This window comes from Panthera onca, chromosome A1 (genome assembly GCF_046562875.1).
Source record: "Panthera onca isolate mPanOnc1 chromosome A1, mPanOnc1 haplotype 2, whole genome shotgun sequence".
NCBI classification, from domain to species: domain Eukaryota; kingdom Metazoa; phylum Chordata; class Mammalia; order Carnivora; family Felidae; genus Panthera; species Panthera onca.
In genome coordinates, this window is record NC_138339.1 from 140,829,295 (window position 1) to 140,849,546 (window position 20,252).

Sequence of the window (20,252 nt, forward strand, 5' to 3'; positions counted from 1 at the left end):
TTCTGGGCGATATGGCCGTAGATTGCCATCTGTGTATCTTCTTTGGTGAGATGGCTGTTATGATCTTTAGCTTCTCTTTTAATCATGTTGTTTTCTTTTTGTTCAGTTTTAAGAATTCTTCGTGTATTTTAAATAATAGCATTCATCAAATGTATCTTTTGCAAATATTTTCTATCATTCTACCATTTCTATTTCTACAATTCTACCATTCTTGTTGTCTTATTCTCTTGAAATTGCCATTCATAGAGCAGACTTTTTCATTTTAATGGCGCCCAGCTTATCAGCTATTTATTTCATGGATTATGTCTTCAGTGACATATAAAAAGTCATGACCATAACCATGGACATTTAGGTTTTCTCCTATGTTACCTTTTAAGAGTTTCATAGCTTTATGGGGGTTAATTAATGTTTATTTATTTATTTTTAAGAGAGAAAGCAAGAGACAGGGTGCCTGGGTGGCTCAGTGGGTTAAGCACCTGTCTTGATCTTGGCTCAGGTCATGACATCATGGTTCCTGAGTTCGAGTCCCACATCGTGCTCTGGGCTGGCAACCCAGAGCCTGCTTGGGATCCTCTCTCTCCCCCTCTCTATGCCCCTCCCCGACTCACACTATCTCTGTCTCTCTCAAAATAAATAAATAAACTTAAAAAGAGAGAGAGAGAGAGAGCAAGAGAAGACACAAGTTGGGGAGAGGCAGAGACAGGAAGAGAGACAATCCCAAGCAGGCTCTTCGCTGACAGCTGACATGGGGCTCAATCTCATAAACAGTGAGATCTTGACATGAGCCGAAATCAAGAGTCAGATGCTTAACTGACCGAGATCCCAGGCCCCCCACAGTTTTGTGTTTTATAGTTATATCTGTAAATATATAAATATAACTGTAATTCAGTTAATTTTTTGTGAAGGGTATAAGGTTTGTGTCCAGATTCATTTTTTGGCATGTGGTTGTCCAGTTGTTCCAGCATCGTTTGTTGAAAAGACTGTCTTTACTCCATTGTATTGCCTTTTTTTCCTTTGTCAAATAATAGTTAACCATCACTCCCATTTACAATTGCACAAAAAATAAAATACCTAGGAATACACTTAAGCAAAGAGATGGAAGATCTGTACTCTGAAAAATATAAAACACTGATAAAAGCAATTGAAGACAACACAAAGTAATGGACAGACATTCCATGCTCATGGATTGGAAGAACAAATATCATTAAAATGTCTATACTACCTGCAGCAATCTACAGATTTAATGCAATGCCTATCAAAATACCAACAGCATTTTTCACAGAACTAGTACAAATAATTCTAAACTTTGCATGGAACCACAAAAGACCCCCACTAGCCAAAGACAACTTGAAAAAGAAAAATAAAACTGGAAGTATCACAATTCTGGACTTCAAGTTATATTACAAAGCTACAGTAATCAAAACAGTATGGTACTAGCACACAGACACACTGATCCAAAGAACAGAATAGAAAACCCAGAAATAAACCCCCAAGTATATTATCAATTAATCTTCGACAAAGCTGGAAAGAATATCCAATGGGAAAAGGTAGTCTTTTCAACAAATGGTGCTGGGAAAACTGGACAGCTTCAGGCAAAAGAATGAAACCGGACCACATTCTTACACTATACACTCACATTAAAAAAAACAAAAACAAAAACAAAAAACACCTCAAAATGGATCAAAGACCTAAATGAGTGACCTGAAACCATAAAAATCCTAGAAGAGATCACAGGCAGTAATTTCTCTGACACTGGCTGTAGCAACATTTTTCTAGATAGGTCTCCTGAGGCAAGGAAAATAAAAGCAAAATTGAACTGCTGGAACTACACAAAATAAAAAGCTTATGCATAGAAGTAAACAATCAACAAAACTAAAAGGCAACACATGGAATGGGAGAAAATATTTGTAAAAGACTTAACCAATAAAGGGTTAGTATCCAAAATATATAAAGAACTTCTGCAACTCAACACCCAAAAAACCAATGATCCAAAAAAATGAACACAACATGAATGGCTATTTCTCCAAAGACGACATGAAGATGGCCAAGAGACACATGAAAAGATGCTCAACATCAGTCATCATCAGTGAAATGCAAAATCAAAACTACAGCAAGATATTACCTCATACCTGTAAAAATGGCTAAAATAAAAAACACAAGAAAGAACACATGCTCACAAGGATGTGGAGAAAAAGGAACCCTTGTGCACTGTTGGTGAAAATGCAAACTGGAGCAACTACTCTAGAAAGCAGTATGAAGATTCCTCATAAAGTTAAAAATAAAACTACCCTATGATCCACTAATTGCACTACTGGGTGTTTATCCAAAGAATACAAAAACACTAATTCAAAACACATGCACCCCCCTGTTTACAGCAGCATTATTTAGAACAGCCAAATTATGGAAACCACCCAGTTATCTGTTGAAAGATGAATGGATAAAGAAGATGTGGTGTATATATACACAACATCAGCCATTAAAAAGAATGAAACCTTGCCATTTGCAACAATGTGGATGGAGCTAGAGAGAATCATGCTAAGCAAAATAAGTCAGAGAAAGATAAATATCATATGATTTCACTTATATGTGGAATGTTGGGTTTTTGTTTCTTTTTTTTTTTTTTTTTGAGAAAGGGGAGGGAAGGGGAGAAGCAGAGAGAGAGGGAGAGAGAGAAAAATCCCAAAAAGAGTCTGCCCCTTGGCAGAGCAGAGCCTGAGGTGGGGCTCGAACTCACCAACCTACGAGATCATGACCTGAGGTGAAACCAAAAGTCAGACGCTTTACCAGCTGAGCCACCCAATCCCTCTAGTCATAGGTGGAATTTAAGAAATAAAACAAACAAGTAAAGGGGCAGGGGGAAGACAGAAAAAGGCAAACCAGGAAACAGAATCTTAACTACAGAGAACAAACCGATGGTTACCAGAAAGCAGGTGAATAAGGGGGATGGGTGAAATAGGTGAACGGGGTTAAGAGGACACTTATCATGATGAGCACTGAGTAATGTAGAGAATTGTTGAGTCACTATATTGTACACCTGAAACTAATATAACACTGTGTTAACTATACTGGGATTAAAATTAAAAGCTTAGTTTAAAAAGATGTAAAAAAAAAAATTAGTGACCATCTATTATGTGGGTCTACTTCTAGGCTCTCTGTTCTGTGATCTATTTGTCTATTCTTTCATCAACACAATACTGTCTCAATGACTGTAGCTATCTAATAAATCTTATAGTGTCACTCCTGCAGCTTTGTTCTTCTCATTCCATATTATGTTGACTATTCTGGATCTTTTATGGATGCTCTCCCATATAAACTTTATAACCAGTTTCTTGAGATCCAAAAAATAACTTCCTGGGATTTTAATTGGGACTGTATTGAATCTATTGATTAAGTACGGAAAAACTGACATCTTTACAACACTGAGTCTTCCTACCCATCAAAATGGATTCTTTATTTGTTCTTTGATATCATTTTTAAGAGTTTTGTATTTCTCCTCATATAGAATCTTGTACTTTTTGTTAGATTCATACCTAAGAATTTCATTTTGGGGGCATTGTGGTTTGGAAGTGGTATTGTGGTTTTAGTTTCAAATTCCACTTGTTCCTTGCTGGTATGTAATACAAGAGTTGACTTTTGTATATTAACCTTATATCCTAAAGCTTTGCTGTAATCACTTACTAGTTCCTGTAGTTTCACCAGTTCTTTCAGATATTCTACATAAAGAAGCACGTCATCTTTGAACAAAGATAAATCAATCTGTTGAGAGAGATTTGAGTTGAATATGAAGCTGTACTTCTGTAGGGCAAGGCTCTAAGTGACCAAGCCAAGAGCACATACTGGGAAAAGCCTACCTATGAAAGCATGCAAAGGGCTCTGAAAAAGTACAAGAGCAATAATGCAAAGGATTAGGAAGGACCCTGCTGAACACTCAGGCATTTACAAGAGAGCTTTAGGAACCACACTGCATATGTAAATCTAATATAGCCCCAGTTAAATGGTATTTTAGATCCTTCATAAAGAAGCTTTAAAACAACCCTGAAAAGGCACTGATATGCAAGCAAATTAACTGCTAGCAGAAACAACACCGAAAAAGTCATTAAAATACGAAAAAAAAAAAAATCTAGAAGCTCAACAAAGTAAGACTGATAATGTTACATATAAACAAAAATTAGCAGAACAAAGAAGAAAAATGATGCCTTTAACCAGAAGATAAATCCATGAGTAGCAACAAACCTAGAAATCACAGACACATGAAATTTGTGCTTAACCCCTCCTTTGAGTTTATTCTTTATATTTTTAGTTATCATTTATATTTTTCATTCTAATATTTTATTATATTCAGTTTTCTGCCAAAGTCACCCAACTTGTCTTTAATTCCTTATATTTTTAATCATAATTATTTTACCATTACACCTGATAATTTGATGATCTGGATTCCCTTTGCATGTTTCTATAGTCACGTTTTGCTCCTGGGCTTTTGATCATCTCTGTTTCTGAACACCTGATTGTTTTTGATGTAGTATTGAACAGTGTATACAAAAATTATAGACATATTTTTCAGACGATGGAAGATGTTCTTGCTGGCCAAGATTTACACTGCTTTCTGCCATGCAGGCCAGAGACCTGTAACACTGGGGACCATTAGCATAGTTTCTGATTAGACTTAATCCTAGGACAGAGCCTTATGGAATCTCCTTCAGAAAACTGTGGCATTTACCAAGACAACTCCTCCTTGGCTCTGTCTAAATTCAATTTGTTGTCTTCTAACCTCCTTGAAGCTGCTCAAAGTTCTGCTCTGCTTCTCAGCCTGTCATCTACTGATAATTCTATGAAAACAGCCATTTAAGTGTCTTAGAGAAGAAATCAGTAACCTTTATCTGTAAATGGCTAGATAGTAATACATTTCAGACTTTGAAGACCAAGAGTAGAACTTGAGTATATTGTATAGGTAAATATATAACAAGAAAGAAATCCCCTACCCTGTCCTGATTCCTAGGGAGGGCCATCCCGGGTTGTTAGCACACTTTAGGACCAACTACCATATAGAAGAGGCATTCTCCAGATGAAAAGTGACTTCCTGGTGGACTACACAGGGAGAATAAGCTGCAAGGGCCCGAAAGTCAGTATTCATCTCTGCCTCCCTGAAATTGAGAACCCCATTCTCTCCCCTTAGACAGCCAAGCCATGTCCACTTGAGTAGCTGGCCAGAGTGGAGCCAATTCATGGAGCTCAGGTTCTAGGTTCCTGGCAGTTGCCAAAAGCAGAGTTCTCAACTTTGAAGTCAAGACCAACATGAGCCATGGACAATGGCAACCCACAGTTATTGGCTGGGGAGGCAGGGCTGGGAATGAAGCGAGGAGTGGAGGAAGATGTCTTAGCCTGGTCTCTATGGCTCACAGCGCCAATCTGCTCAAGAGTACTTGAAAGCCACACAAAAATTCAGCAAACTAGAACAGGTAACAGTTTGCCAACCCTCGCTTAAAAGTCAACAATGACTCCTGATACCAGACTATCTACTCTATGCCCTTTTTCAATATTTTAATTCAGAAAATTCTTTTTTTTTTTAAGAAAAACACTTTACTAAAATCCAGTGGGAAGATAGATTGTAGAAACTGCATACAACATAAAACATCCAGTTACAAAGCTGCAATCTTGATAAACAACCAGCCACAGACATACTACCGAGCTATCAGTCCCAAATCCCCTCATTTGTATTGGAGGGGCTGGTTCAGCAGAGGTTCAATTGGGTCAAATTTGGTTTCCTGATTCTTTTTTTTTTCCAATCGTTGATTTTTCATAGAGAGAGAATGTGCATGCCTTAATGGGGCAGAGAGACAGGGAAACAGAGGATCCAAATCCAGCTCCACACTGGCAGTATAGAGCCCAATGTGGGGCTTAAACTCACCAACCATGAGATCATGACCTGAGCCGAAGTCGAATGCTTAACCAACTGAGCCACCCAGGTGCCCTGGTTTCCTGATTCTTCAGGGCTGGTCAAATGAGTTTGCATGGCATGGTTCCAAGCAAACACAAAATGACCCTTCTGAAACCATCAAGGGTTCTGTGTTTTGTTTAGTAGTGAGGATTTATTTGTACTCCTGACTCTGACCTATCCCTCAAGTACCCTGGAATTTGTGATTTCTCTAGTTCTTCTGGCCACTGATGGCCCAAGTAAAACTGTGGTGCCAGAACAACAGCTCTCCTGGTCTGTGGACATAAGCAGTAACTTCTCATGGGGGAAAGGACAGGCTGAGCAGTCTACCACAAGGACCTCCTGAGTGGCCAAAGACCCTGTGGCATTGACGCAGGGCCATGGGGTAGAGGGCATGGCAGGCAAAGGTGCTACTCTGCAGCAGGTGCAGTGGGGTGTCGAAATTTGGACATGAGGAGCACATGAGAGAAGAGGAAGAACATTTCAGCAAAGTTCCCCATGGGAGGCACTATCAACAGCCAAGCATGGAGTACGAACCAGCCACCTGAGGTAAGCCCCTCTTCCTGGCAGTCACTGGCCAAACTAGAGGTGCTGCTCATTCTTCTGTTTCTGACCAAAGCTGTGGATTTTCTGCACAGTTTCAGTGAGCCAGGCAACCCTGGTGAGTCCCTTGGTGGTCAGGGCTATTGGGATCTGTGTTTTCAGCCAAAGCCATGACAAGAATCTCCTGCTGCTGGAGCCTCTGCAGAGGCTGAGGGAGCAGGTCCTGAAGATGAAGGCTCACAAATTCAGGGCTGACTTCCTGAAGTTGCACAAATCTCCAGAAACATTTTTCTCTAAGTTGTTCTTGCAGGGTGGTCCAGGACCTCTACATGTTGGCAGCAAATTGAGAGTAGAGCTCTAGGTGGGGGCAGAAGCCTTCCAGCCCCTGTCCCCAGTGCCCTACTTTGGAGGTAGGGAAGCAGCTCTTGGCTGGTGTCATAAATGAGTTCCCAGGACCCAGAGTGGGCCTGGTGCTTTGCTAGTTGTAGAGTGCCCTTGGCTCTTGGAATTCCCATGAAATACATGGCCACCACCAGCTCTGGCTGTTCCTGGTAGTACCCTCGGTCTCCATCAGCTCCCAGGCAATGCAGGCACATTTCGGCTCCCAAGCGCACACTGCTATAGCACCTGGCCTCTCCTGCTGGGCTGAGGGGTCAGTGCTCTAATCCAGAAATTCTTGCTTCCTAGATAGCTTTCTCACTTCTAAACATTTTTTTTTAAACGTGTGTGCAGATTTTTCTCAGTAGATTTAGTCTAAAACAGAGTTTCTCAATCTCGGCACTCTTGACATTTTGGGTCAGACACTTCATTGTGGAGGACAGTCGGATGCACTACAGGATGGCAGCAGCTTGCCCACCTCTATCCACTGGGCGCCAGTATCACTTCCCCAGTTCTGACGACCAAAAATGTCTCCAGACATTGCCAAATATCCCCTCGGGAGACTATTGCCACACTTCGGAACTACTGGTAAAAAATAACTACTTTTGCATTACCAGAAGAGGAAACTGAACATATTTAAACTCCTTGAATTCTGGTTATTTTTATGCAAAAAATAAAATACAGCATTATAAGGATTATATAACCTAGAAAACGCTCGACTTAGTGTTTCATATATAAGAAACTATTTTGGGGAGCCAGACATGTGCCTAAAGATATAAAGATAGTTAATAATATATTTAGGATGGGTCAGTAAATAATAATTATTAAATGTGTCCATAACCCATGCTTGTTAATAATTTGAATCTATTACATGTTTATGAAGTTACCGGGATTTTTCTCAACTTATTTTACATTTATTATCCATTTCACCCTCAGAATAATCCAAGGAGATAGGTACATTGTTGTTCTCATCTTTAACATGTAGAAAATGAGGTGCAGAGATGTTAAGTAACTTGCCCAGTATTGACAGGAGATAAGTGACAGCACCAGAATTCCAACTGAAGCCTTCAGTCTCTAGAGACTCAGCTTTCATAGTTTGCTATTTTTAAAGGAATGAAGCTTAATAATAAAAATGTGCTTTGAATTCCTGGTTGCAAGGATTTCTGGATGTGATGGATTTTATTGAATTAGTCACTGTGTTTCTCTTCGGGGTTCTTTTAATGCTTGCTCATAGCTCTTTTAAAAAGGATGAAGACTGAGTTCATTTAAGACCATTTTGTTCAGTACTTAAATAAGCTGAATGATGTTCATAATAATGAGATTTTGGATTATATGTGCAAAGATTTAAAATGTCCCAGGAGGAATTTAGTATAGAATTCATAAAATATTTCTTGACAGCTAGAGTTCTTAAGCACAATTGTGGCCAAAAAGTAATAGAATATCGAAAAGTGGAAAAATAAAAAACAGCTAACAATATGACTGCTATAATTTACCAGCATAACTTCTTAATGGGATTCAGGTCATAAATTCAATTTCCAGGTGAAAAGTCACTATTAAAAGTTGTTGAGAACCAAGCCAAGATTATTAGGATGATACAGAATGGGTAGAGATAAAGGAGAAGAGCAGACATGTTTAAGTAATATCCTCTGTTCTAAAAATCAACTGTTATTAGTTATACATTAATATGTAAAGAAGTATAAGGTGTGCATACTACTACACAATTTGGACCTCGAAAGTTCAAATAAATGATCATGTACCTGAGGTGAAGCAGGGAAGATATGATGCAAGAAGGAGAGATATTTTACTAGTGGGCAGGCAAGGACATGGGCATATTTAAATTTGGTAAGCAGAAAGAAATCTTTATTAGCGCTTATACAGTTAGAACTAGGTATGTCCAAGTACACATGCACACATGTTTACATATATATTCACACACATTTTTGTCTGATCTAGTTTATTACCTGTTTTTTTTGTTTTGTTTTGTTTTTAATGTTATTTATTTTGAGAGAGGAGAGAAGAGTATATATATAGAGAGAGAATCCCAACCATGCTTCACACTCAGCACGGAGCCTGACATGGGCTTGACCCCATGAAACCATGAAATCATGACCTGAGCCAAAATCAAGAATCAGACGCTTAATTACCTGAGTCACCCAGGCTCTCTGTTTATTATGCCCTAAAGATGCGCTCAACAAGCACAGACATATTTGTCTTTCTAACAATAGTAGTATAGTTATGGTATTAACATAATCTATTCCCCTAAAATACACATAGAGAGTGATTCCAGAACCCAAATGTGGGTCATCCATGTTTAACTTGGAAAAACTTTATGTCATACTCAAATAGCATATAAGATGCTATTAGATCACGTTCTCATTAATAAATTATTGTTTTATATCTCTATGTTAAACACATAGAGAAAGATAATTAAAGGAAGGAGCCTAGATTTTAAGAAATAAAATTATTTAGGGTTTCCCCAAAGCTTTGTAGCCTATGTAGAATCATGACAATATAATTTGACATTGGTCCTAGCCATGATGGTATGACCAGTACTAGCCTAGCTCTTCAAAAATAAAACAGAAAGTTTAATGAGGCAATTGTTTGCCAAAAGTGGACAAAAGGGACAAAGAATTGCAGGTTTTGAGAGTCTGGGAATACATGGAGTAAGATCCACAACATCCGTGGCTTAGTGTGTACAGGCACTTTCTAGAACACAGGAAAGCCAGGGACAAACAGACCACGATAGTCTTTCTAAACTGAGGAAATACAGATAGGCGATATAAATCATTAAACTGACTGGAGGTTGTGGATTAGAATAGAAAACAAAAGGGAGGTGAATAGAAGACAACTCCCAGAATCTACATGGAGTTCCTCTTACTTTGCTGGTCAAATACTATGCTGTGTGTATTGTGAGTGAGACTCTGGAAGGTCTGGAAGAGAACAGATGCTAGCCGTAAGCTAGCTGGACATTTTAGCACCTGTGCTGTCTAGGAGACACAGAGGTCCAGCAAGAACGGAAAGTCTCTGCTGAACACTTGGTACTTTGCCTGACTCCCAGGAAGTCACTTACTGATCCTAGAATAATAGGTAATACAGACTCACTCTAACGTAGCTTTTTATAAGCATGGTTACCAGTAAGGGGATGCTTGCAAGAATGAAACTAAGCACTTCCCAGAGAAAGGCAACAGAAACTGACCACAAGAAAGCCTAGATGTTGGAATCAGTAGATGAGGTGTGTATGTATTTACATATGTCCAGAGACTTAAATGAATGTGTGTTCATAATAAATAAACAGATGAACCTGAAAAGTAAAATATTTGAATTTTTTTAAATGTTTATTTATTTTTGAGAGAGAGAGAGAGACAGACAGAGTGTGAGCAGGGGAGGGGCAGAGAGAGGGAGACACAGAATCTGAAGCAGGCTCCAGGCTCTGAGCTGTCAGCACAGAGCCCGACACGGGGCTCGAATTCATGGACCGTGAGATATGACCTGAGCCGAAGTCAGATGCTTAACCAACTGAGCCACCCAGGCACCCTGAAAAGTAAAATATTTTAAAAGCAAAAGGGGGTGAGTGAATGGGTTAACAACAGCTTGGAAACAACAGAAGAAAAAGAAAAAAATAGAGACTCAAAGATGCATGAGTCAAAATTAAGTGGTAAAACATAAACATAAATGGTAAAATAGAAATATAAGTATAAAACATTAAATATATATATATATATATATATATATATATATATATATATATATATATATATATATATAAATGGTCCCAGATAGAAGGACAAGGGAAAAGAAAAAATGCTTGAAGAAATGAGGGCTCAAACTCACCATAATTTGGTAAATAAATAAATAAATAAATACCAAGATCCAGGAAGGCCAGCAAATCTCAGAAAGAATGTATAGAAATAAAACACATTTGGATATGTTACCTTCTAACAGCTGAAAATGATAAATCAAGGTAAAATCTTGAGAGCAGCAAGAAAAACAACACATGCAAGAGCAATGAAACAAATGACAATTGACTTTTTTTAATGTTTACTTATTTATTTTTGAGAGGAAGAGAGAGAGAGAGAAGAGAGGAGGGGCAGAGGGAGAGGGAGAGAGAAAATCCAAAGCAGTCTCTGCACCCTCAGCACAGAGCCCAACTTGGGACTCGAACTCACGAACCATGAGACAAAATCAAGAGTCAGATGCTTAACCAACTGAGCCAACCAGGTGCTCCCAAGTGATGACTGATTTCTAATCAGGCAGTGCAGACCAAAAAGAACATAATCTTAATAGTTAAAAAAAAAACTTGTCAACCCAGAAATTTATATCAAGTGAAAATATGCTTCAAATATGAATGTGATAAGAAAAAAATTTTTAGATAAAAAAAAAAACATGAAGCAAATTCATGTTATTCAAACTGAAGGAAAGTGACCAATATGGCAACTTCAATATACAGGAAGAGACAAAGAACAACAGAGATATAAATATCTGGGAGTGCCTGGGTGGTTCAGTGGGTTAAGCGTCACACTCTTAACTATTCTTACATGAGAGTCCAGATGGAGGCATTTCCAAACCTTAAGCTGTTAACATCCTTCTACTCTCTGAACCTTGATATGGTGACATCTGTCTCACGGCTTCCTATCCTTATGCATCATAATAACCAACTCCCCTTTATGCAGCATTCTCCTTCTCAAGGAAGAAAATACAGTCCCAAAGTTCCCAGCCCAAGTGTGACTACATCTCTCTGGCCAAAACGTGGCTACACACCCACCCTAGACTGAACGTTGGCAAAGGAGAACAGGCCACCAATATTAGACCTGACCTGTCATGATTTAGACATTGGGCATTTTACTGTTGCTCAACCATGGGTCTATTAGTTAAAAAAAAAAAAAAAAAAAAGCAGGGGGTGGGGAGCACTGGCTATTGAATAGACAACCAGTAGAATGTACCACATTTGGTAAGACAAAATTAATCTGGAATTAGTGTACAGAATGGATGAGGGAGTGAGTTATAAAGGGAGGTATTAAATAAAGGGAGCGATGGACAGAGCATATGGAGGCAGATCATTAACCAGAGCACTGCCACTAAGAGACTGCCTCAACAGTGCATGAGTATAACCTTGGAAGACATAAACTACCATCTAATGTGAAGTTATAAAAAAGAGAATGCGAGAGATCCTATTTGGTTTGTACTCTGTGTTACCAGATTGTTTAATTGCTTTAATTTCTTCATATCCCCAGGAGACCACTTAGAATTGTCTCATGTGTCTCCCAATTTAATTTCTATCGAATACTTTTAAACCTCCTTCCTATACTCTTCACCTACCCTCTGGCTTTTCTGGCAAAGGAGTACTGGCAGTCTTGCTGCTATCTTTTACTTATTAAAATGTCTTCGTTTGCAGCAGCCTAATGCAGCATTCAGCACTTGGCATGCTGCCATGTTGGTTATTCCTTTTAGCTTGGGTTTTCAATTCCTGTTTTAAAAGAACATAACACCCAGTGGGCAATATGGAGATTAGAAGCAGCAAATGACATGACAAGGGCAAAAAACATATGTTATAAACATTATAAATTTCCCTACAAGGGTGGGTATGAGTGGTAGCAAAGTAAACACAGACAATAAACACTCTGCTTCATTATGCTTTCTTTGTCGCATACATTTTATTTACTTATTTATTTAAATTCAACTTAGTTAACATTCCATATAGTATTGGTTTCAGGAGTAGATTCATCACTTACCCAAAACACCCAATGTTCATCCCAACAAGTGCCTTCCTTAATGCCCATCACCCACCTAGCTCATACATTTTTTTTTTAATTTTTAATTAGGCTCCATGTCCAGCCCAGAGCCCAACATGGGGCTTAAACTCACAACCCTGACAACAAGAACTGAGCTGAGATCAAGAGTCAGATGCTTCATCGACGGAGCCAAGTAGTCAACTCCATACATTTTTTTTTTAATCCATAATCATGGCTTGTGCCTAGGTCCTTCCTGTCTATTGTCAACCCACAGAGCTATAATACAGAGAACAATACTCAAACAGGACACCTGAAGTTTTCTAATCAAATGGGAATAAGACTTCTGGAACCAGTGCTTACCAATTTATCCAGAAATCGCACTATGTCTACACTGCAGCAGAATCAGTCCATTTATTTTGCACACAGTGCTACGTGTGGTCAAGTACAGCTTCCTAAAACAAAAGCCATCTCTGAACAAAACTTGATTCATAGGAGTAATCAGATTTCACCATTAAATTTATTGAGCATGTAATTTATAGGCACAAACCACAGCCAATATTGTAGGTGTGGCAAATAGTTTTTAAAAATCAAAAATTAACGACCAGAGATTAAAACATACAATGGTAGCAGACACATTCTGATAAATCATAACATACATTTCTCAGTTGATATTAAGTGCTCACTTATACTTTAAAGCAATACCTGCTCTGCTTTTTTTCTTTTTTTTTTTTTTAACTGAAAAGTTTCTTCTTAACTTCATGACAAGGGAGACCTACCAAAGCCTTCCTATCTACTCTGGAACGTTAACTTCAAAGAAAGGGAACAAATTCTAGGTCGGTAATGATCAGCTCTTCAATGTCCTTATGCTTAAAAAAATACAGTAATGCTTAAAAAAATAAATAAATAAAAACAAAAACAAAAACAAAAAAAAATAACTTAGGTTCATTGTTGAAGTCTCTTCCAATTGTATTAAGAAATAGGTATCTGGGGTGCCTGGGTGGCTCAGTTGGATGAGCCTCCGACTTCGGCTCAGGTCATGATCCCGCATCTCGTGAGTTCGAGCCTCATGTCAGGCTCTGTAATAACAGCTCAGAGCCTGAAGCCTGCTTCAGATTCTGTGTCTCCCTCTCTCTTCCCCTTCCCCGCTCATGCTCTGTCTCTCTCTGTCTCTCAAAGATGAATAAACATTAAAAAAAATTTTTTTAAAGAAATAGGTATCTCATTTCTTCATTTTCCTCAGACCATAGTAATGAGCTCTGAAAAAATTTATAACAAATATTAACTTAAAATATAAATTCTTGCATAAAGATAGACTAACATACTTAATATAATCATTTTCTTTGCTACATGACTTTATATATATTCAATCTACATTTTATATGATTTTAATATATTTTTTAATGTTTTACTTCTAGAAATTGGAAGATACTATGTCCCAAGTTGCTGTACTGATTAATTTTTCTTCCAACAAATGGAAAACAGAAGATGGAGAGTAAAATATGTCTTACAGCCATGTAGCCACTTTAGCCATATCCTGGGTGAAATATGTGCCTTTTTAAAAGCAGTACTAATGATCAATATGGGGGTTTTGTACATTATCAATAGGGTGGTAACCCAAAGCTTTCATCAATTTACCTTTTCCTGATTCCAATTACAATACAAAAATATACATAATGTACTAATTCAAAAGCTCTCCATGCTAAATACATAGCACCAAGACTAAATACCTAACACCGACTAAAGGTTAAAGAGGTATCTTTTGTTTTTCCCCTGTTGAGAAAAGACCCCATCTGCTGGTTTCTATCATCAAAACAGCTTCCAGACAATTCATTAGGAAAACTAAATACTTACCAACCCATACTACTTTTGTACACAGATATATTGACTCCTCCTCCAGCACCGTGTCCCTGGACACCTAAACATTATTGAAGTCCTTTATATTACGCATGTTTAAACAAAGGTATGTACGAGTCTAAGAATTTCCCAAAAGAATTCACAAACCATTTCAGTGCAGCAATTAAACTAAAATGGAAAAGCAATAAAAGATTTTAGCCATGTGATCTTGTGAGCCTCACAGGAAAGGAGGAAGTTTCAATAGGAAGTGACTTAGACACTGCAAGTTTATTCTTCCTCCCTATGTACCATGTTTCATATTCTGGAAAAGAAGCATCAACTTCAAATATAAATACTATATATACATATATATGTATGTACTATAAGTACTAGAATAAATTTCATGTTAAATAAAAATGTTAGATCACTTCAAAACAACTCAGAACTCAGGGGAGATGATGCACAAAAGAGCATACTTCTACTCACATTGTTTATTCCTTTAAGACATATTTATTGTGCAACAAACACTGAAAACTCTAGAGGCCTAGGGAGAATATACGACGAAGAGGCATGACAATTGCTCTCCAAGGACTCTTCACTTTGCCTTCAATTTTATACAGACCCCTTTCACACATTCTTAAGGTTTGCAACTTGAAGTTCTTGAAGCACTAGCCAAAATGCTGTCTTTATTAGCAGAAAAATATTATTGTAGCCAAAAAGTTAAAACTACGAATTTTTTTAAATTATCTATTTCCCCTTCTTGAGTGACCAGAGAATAAGGAATCAATTTATTACTTCCTTTTGCAGTTTCCAGAAGCCCCCCAAATTATCTTCTCAATTCTAATTCTACTTTTGTGACGGTTCTTTTTAAACTCCTACTTCAGCTTCACTACACCAAACACACTCCTCCAGTGTTGCTGTCTCATGGCTCAAGACGGATTTTCTACACTTTTCCTTTGAACAAGTTCCGGAAATTCAGAGGGCTCATGATCTTAAATCAAGTAACTATCCCCATGGCTGTGGTGTTGGAAAGCAAGACGATCACTTTCTAGGAACTTGCTTTTTGTCACTTTCACAATACCTAGTGTTTGTTTATCTGAAGAAAGTTTAGGGACTCCTGGGTGGTGCAGTCGGTTGAGCTTCTGACTCTTGCTAACGGTTCAGGTCATGATCTCAACAGTCATGAGATTAAGCCCCGTGTCAGGCTCTGAAATGAACATGCAGCCTGCTTGGGATTCTCTCTCTCTCTCTCTCCCCCCTCCTCTGCTCATGCTCTCTTTCTCAAAATAAATAAACACTTAAAAAATAAAATAAATTAGTAAGTTGTGTAAGAGACTTCAGATGCCTAAATGTCAGACGTGGTCCTTTTTTACAGAGAAAATAAAGAGTATTTCAGTAGAATGATAATCCATTTTATGCAGAAACTAAGCAAACACATGAAGTTCTTGTAAGCAAGTGAGGGAGTGAGGTTCCACTGGTAAATAAAATTATTTCAAATTGCTCAGATTTATTTTAGGTCAGCTTTGGAATCATTTAAAAATCATAACATATGCAAGTCCTGCGCTAGTCCAGCTGCTTAATTTTCCAGGATTATTTATAAATCACTTTTGTTCAATAAGTAAAATTACCTTCCCTGCTAAATTTGAATTACCAGACACTTCCAAAATATTTCTCAAACCAGCAACTGTTTTCTCATTCGCTACTTGGCATGTCTTCAACAACTTATTTAACACTTGTAGCAGTGTCTCAAAGATCTGATCCATCGTGTTGGAGTGATTTGTTTTACCACTGCAGCATCGTTTGATTTCCAACAGACAGTATTTCTGCAAATAAGCTTCAGAAGTGTGAAGCGCCTCCATCACAGTCATGCACAAACGTGCCCAAACCTAACAGGCATGAAATAGTTAAATGGCAAAGCCCTAAGCAGCTGCAGCCAACAGCGACACATGATATGGTCCAGGAAATAACCTGAGAGACACTCCTTTGATTAATGCACTGAAAGATACTGAAATAGTTGTTCTCTTTCTGCCAAAAGCCGGAATGGTTTAAGACTGTTGGTCAAACTGAAATGATCATAAGAATCACCTAGGCAGCATTTTACATCTAGAGATTCTTGGGTTCCATGCCCAGCAATTTTGTTCAGTAGCATTGGGGGCAGGGGAAATCACTATTTTTTTTTTAAGTGCCCCAGTTAGGAAACTTTCTCCAGTCCTCTGCTCAGGCAGGATTAGAATAAATGATAGAACCATACATCAATACCAAGTGTTCTATATAAATACCAATTGTATTTTGGTATATTTACTTTCAGAAATCATTCATGTATATACATACACTCAGTTTAGTGATCTTGGCTACAGTTCATTTAATTATGTGTCTAGAAATATTTTTTTAATTGGACACTTTTAGATATTCTTGCACAGAAATTTCTGAACTCAGTGGACCCAAATGATCAATATTCTCACGCATTAGAGTAAGTAGATCCTGTAATCAGCAACCCTTACAGAAAAAGACAGAAACAAAGTCTATTTGGATTTTAATTTCCTTCATGTGAAATGTGATGAAAGAACCATGTGAGCTGTGACCATATGGAAACCACTGATCTACACCTCTCCTTCCTCCTGCCCCTCACCATCCCTTCTAAGGAGAGGAACAGCATTCCCAGGAAACTGTACTAGGCCATTTTGCAAAGAGGAAAGTGCTATCACTCCCCTACCTTCTAAATTCATATGGATAAATGCCATAGCATCTAGGAGCAGGAAGAGCCAAAGTTGTATATATGTGGGAGGCAAATCTACATTCTCTAGAGGCTATGTAAGGGGTGGCTAGAGCCTACTCTAGACCTGTGTCCGATCCTCATGATGACACTTATACACTTTCTACTTTGTCTACGTATTTAATCTCTCTTTGCTTTACTCTTCTGATCTGGAAAAATGGGGTACACTTTAATATTTACCCCGTTATCACCATATCTGTGATTGCTACCTTAGTATTCAGAGGGCCAACAGACCAGCAGCATAGGCCCTACCTACAGCCTGTGAGAAACGCAGGACTTAGGCCCTGTCCCAGAATATGCATTTTTAATAAAATTTTCACACGTGGCATCCGACAGTTTGAGAAGCACTGACTTAAGACATGTGAGGATCTTAGAATTTCAAGGAATTTACAAATTTGCTGTTATTATTTAGTTTAAATCTGAACATTACACAAAGCCAAGAATTAAAAATTCTGCCAACAGGTATATAGACCTGATAGAAGCAGTGCCCAGTACGGTCTGTTGGGGACAAATCAGAACCAATAGAAACCAGTTTGGACCAGCAAAGAACGTGTACAGATGATGGCAAAACTAGAGACTGAGAAAGATGACATAGGAAGAACTACAAGAGAAATCTATCTCTGACAAATTTCCTTCAAGATTGTCTCTCTGGGAAGGGAGATAGAAAAGTCAATAAATAACAGTGAAGGTTTAATAATGCATGCACACAGAACAGAGATAGGTTAAAAGAGAGAGAGAGAGAGAGAGAGAGAGAGAGAGGTGCACTCTGCCTGGAGAGGTCAGAGAATGCTTTTGCAGGGGACCCACATCTGAACTGGGTTTTAAAGAAGACATGTAGACAAAGAAAAAGGCATTCTGAGCTTTGGAAATCTCAAATACAAATGCTTGAGGTCTTCACTGCATGGTCGCTGAAATTCAAGGTCACTACACCTTGCATGTGGGTGGCATGGCTCTGTGTTTATGAAGGAGAAAACCAGAAAAGGGTGTTGAAATGCTGCTAGATAGATGCTAGGGCCTGTCCCTCTGCCACACAGTTCTGTTGTTCAGGATGGGCCCAGAAATCTGCATTTATAGGCCGTCCATCATTCTGCTATATTTGATAAGACATGATACTGGTGTGTGACTTAATTATGAAATGTTTTTATTTCTTTTTAATAACCATAACTGTGTCCCAGGCCAAATGAGCTGCCAATGAAGGGTTAAACTAGTGAAGTGACCAACATTATTGTTTAAGTGGATAAGTTGGAGAAATGTGGTTATGCATTTATTTATAAATGGACAGTTAAAGGTATTGACTCTGGAGCCAACGTTCCAGATGTACTATGCAACCTTGTACAATCACTTTAATGCCCTGTGCCTCCTGACTTATCTCTGAAATGGGACACATAATGAGGCAGTTGAGGATCATGAAGCATCACTAACATTGTTTAACATACAGTAAACATATAGTAAAAATAAATGCTTAGTCATGACCATCATAACCATGCTACGCCAGACTTCATACGGTAGAGTTTTATGAACAATGCATCTGCCCCAAGTAAAGATTACAGAAGGATATATTTAAAAATCCTGTTAATGGGGGCACCTGGGTGGCTCAGTCGGTTGAACGTCTGACTCTTGGTTTCGGCTCAGGTCATGATCTCATGGTGTCATAAGTTTGCGCCCCATGTCAGGTTCGGCACTGGCAGCACAGAGCCTGCTAGGAATTCTCTCTCTCTTGCTCTCTCTCTCTCTCTCTCTCTCTCTCTCTGCCCCTCCTCCACTTACAGTCTCTCCTTCCTAAAATAAATTAAAAAAATTTTTTTAAAAGAGTGGTTTAAAAAAATCCTCACGCTCAGTGCCTTATGCATAGATAGAAGTTCATACTTATTTCAAAACTTCTCAGTACCCTTTTAAAAAGTAGAAATATTTCCTTGTACAAGTCTTCTTTTGTATTTTGAAGCATACATGGAATAGTGGCTCACTGATGTCAAATCTAATCAGAAAGATGAATGCTTGGCTACTATAAAGCAGCAAGACTTAAAAAGTCTCTTGAGGCCAAATGTGTTCTTTCTCAAACCAAACTCACTGAAACAATGCACAGACTCCAGACTTAAACCAAGACATGGGCAGAGAAAAGTTTGAAATACTTTAATACAGTTACCACATCGCACAGAATTCCATCTCTCTCTTTTTAAAAATAATCTAATACAAGAATAAGTTAGCCAAGCCATGGCTCATTATAACAACAGATGCATCATCTAGGAATTCACAATCTGTTTGTACATTCATTCTTTTTTGGAATCTTGAAGTTAACACAATACTGTTGAAAGATGTTGAGGCTTGGTAGATTTGAAATAGTTTGGTGATAGGCATGCTCATTCCTTATTAGCAGCACTATGAATCAGTAACGACTGACATGTATTAAAATTTTCAAATAATTTCTTTTCCAGTGATTATACATTCCAAACTTAAATGCATTAAAAGATCACTATAACTTTCTCTTGATAACTCTGCTTTTCAAATGGTATATAATAAGATACGAATACCTAAAACTATGGAAACATATGTATAAACTGAAACTAACGTGTACTTATTTAACTCAGGCCTTTTTGAGGACATAATTTATCCTGGATGTGCTGCTTTTTCTGAGTAGTAAACATAAGCTGACGATATATATATATATATATATGTATATATATATATATATATATATACACACACATATATACATATACATATATATATGTGTGTGTATATATATGTGTGTATATATATATATATGTATATATATATACACACACACATATATATATATTCTGTATAGCTGGTATTCCAGGAACTTAAAATCTTGAAATAAAGAAATATAAAATGATATCATTGGGATAAAAGACAGGTTGAAAACTCAATAGTTTCTACTTTTTCTTCAATGTTGAGGATATCCACAGAACTTGCTGTATACTCCTCTTAAACCAAGACGGTTTTAAAATGCCAAATAAATTCAATACAACCACAGCCTATTCTATCCTGCAGTCCTCCCAAGTGCCCTCCCCCAACTTGTCCTTCCACAGCTGGTATCTCTGCT

General features: G+C 37.9%; 1 pseudogene; it reads right to left on the reverse strand.

Moving 5' to 3' along the window:
• Window positions 1-6,143: 6,143 nt before the first annotated feature.
• LOC132680453 (rho guanine nucleotide exchange factor 39 pseudogene) lies at window positions 6,144-16,283 on the reverse strand (annotated as a pseudogene).
• Window positions 16,284-20,252: the final 3,969 nt, after the last annotated feature.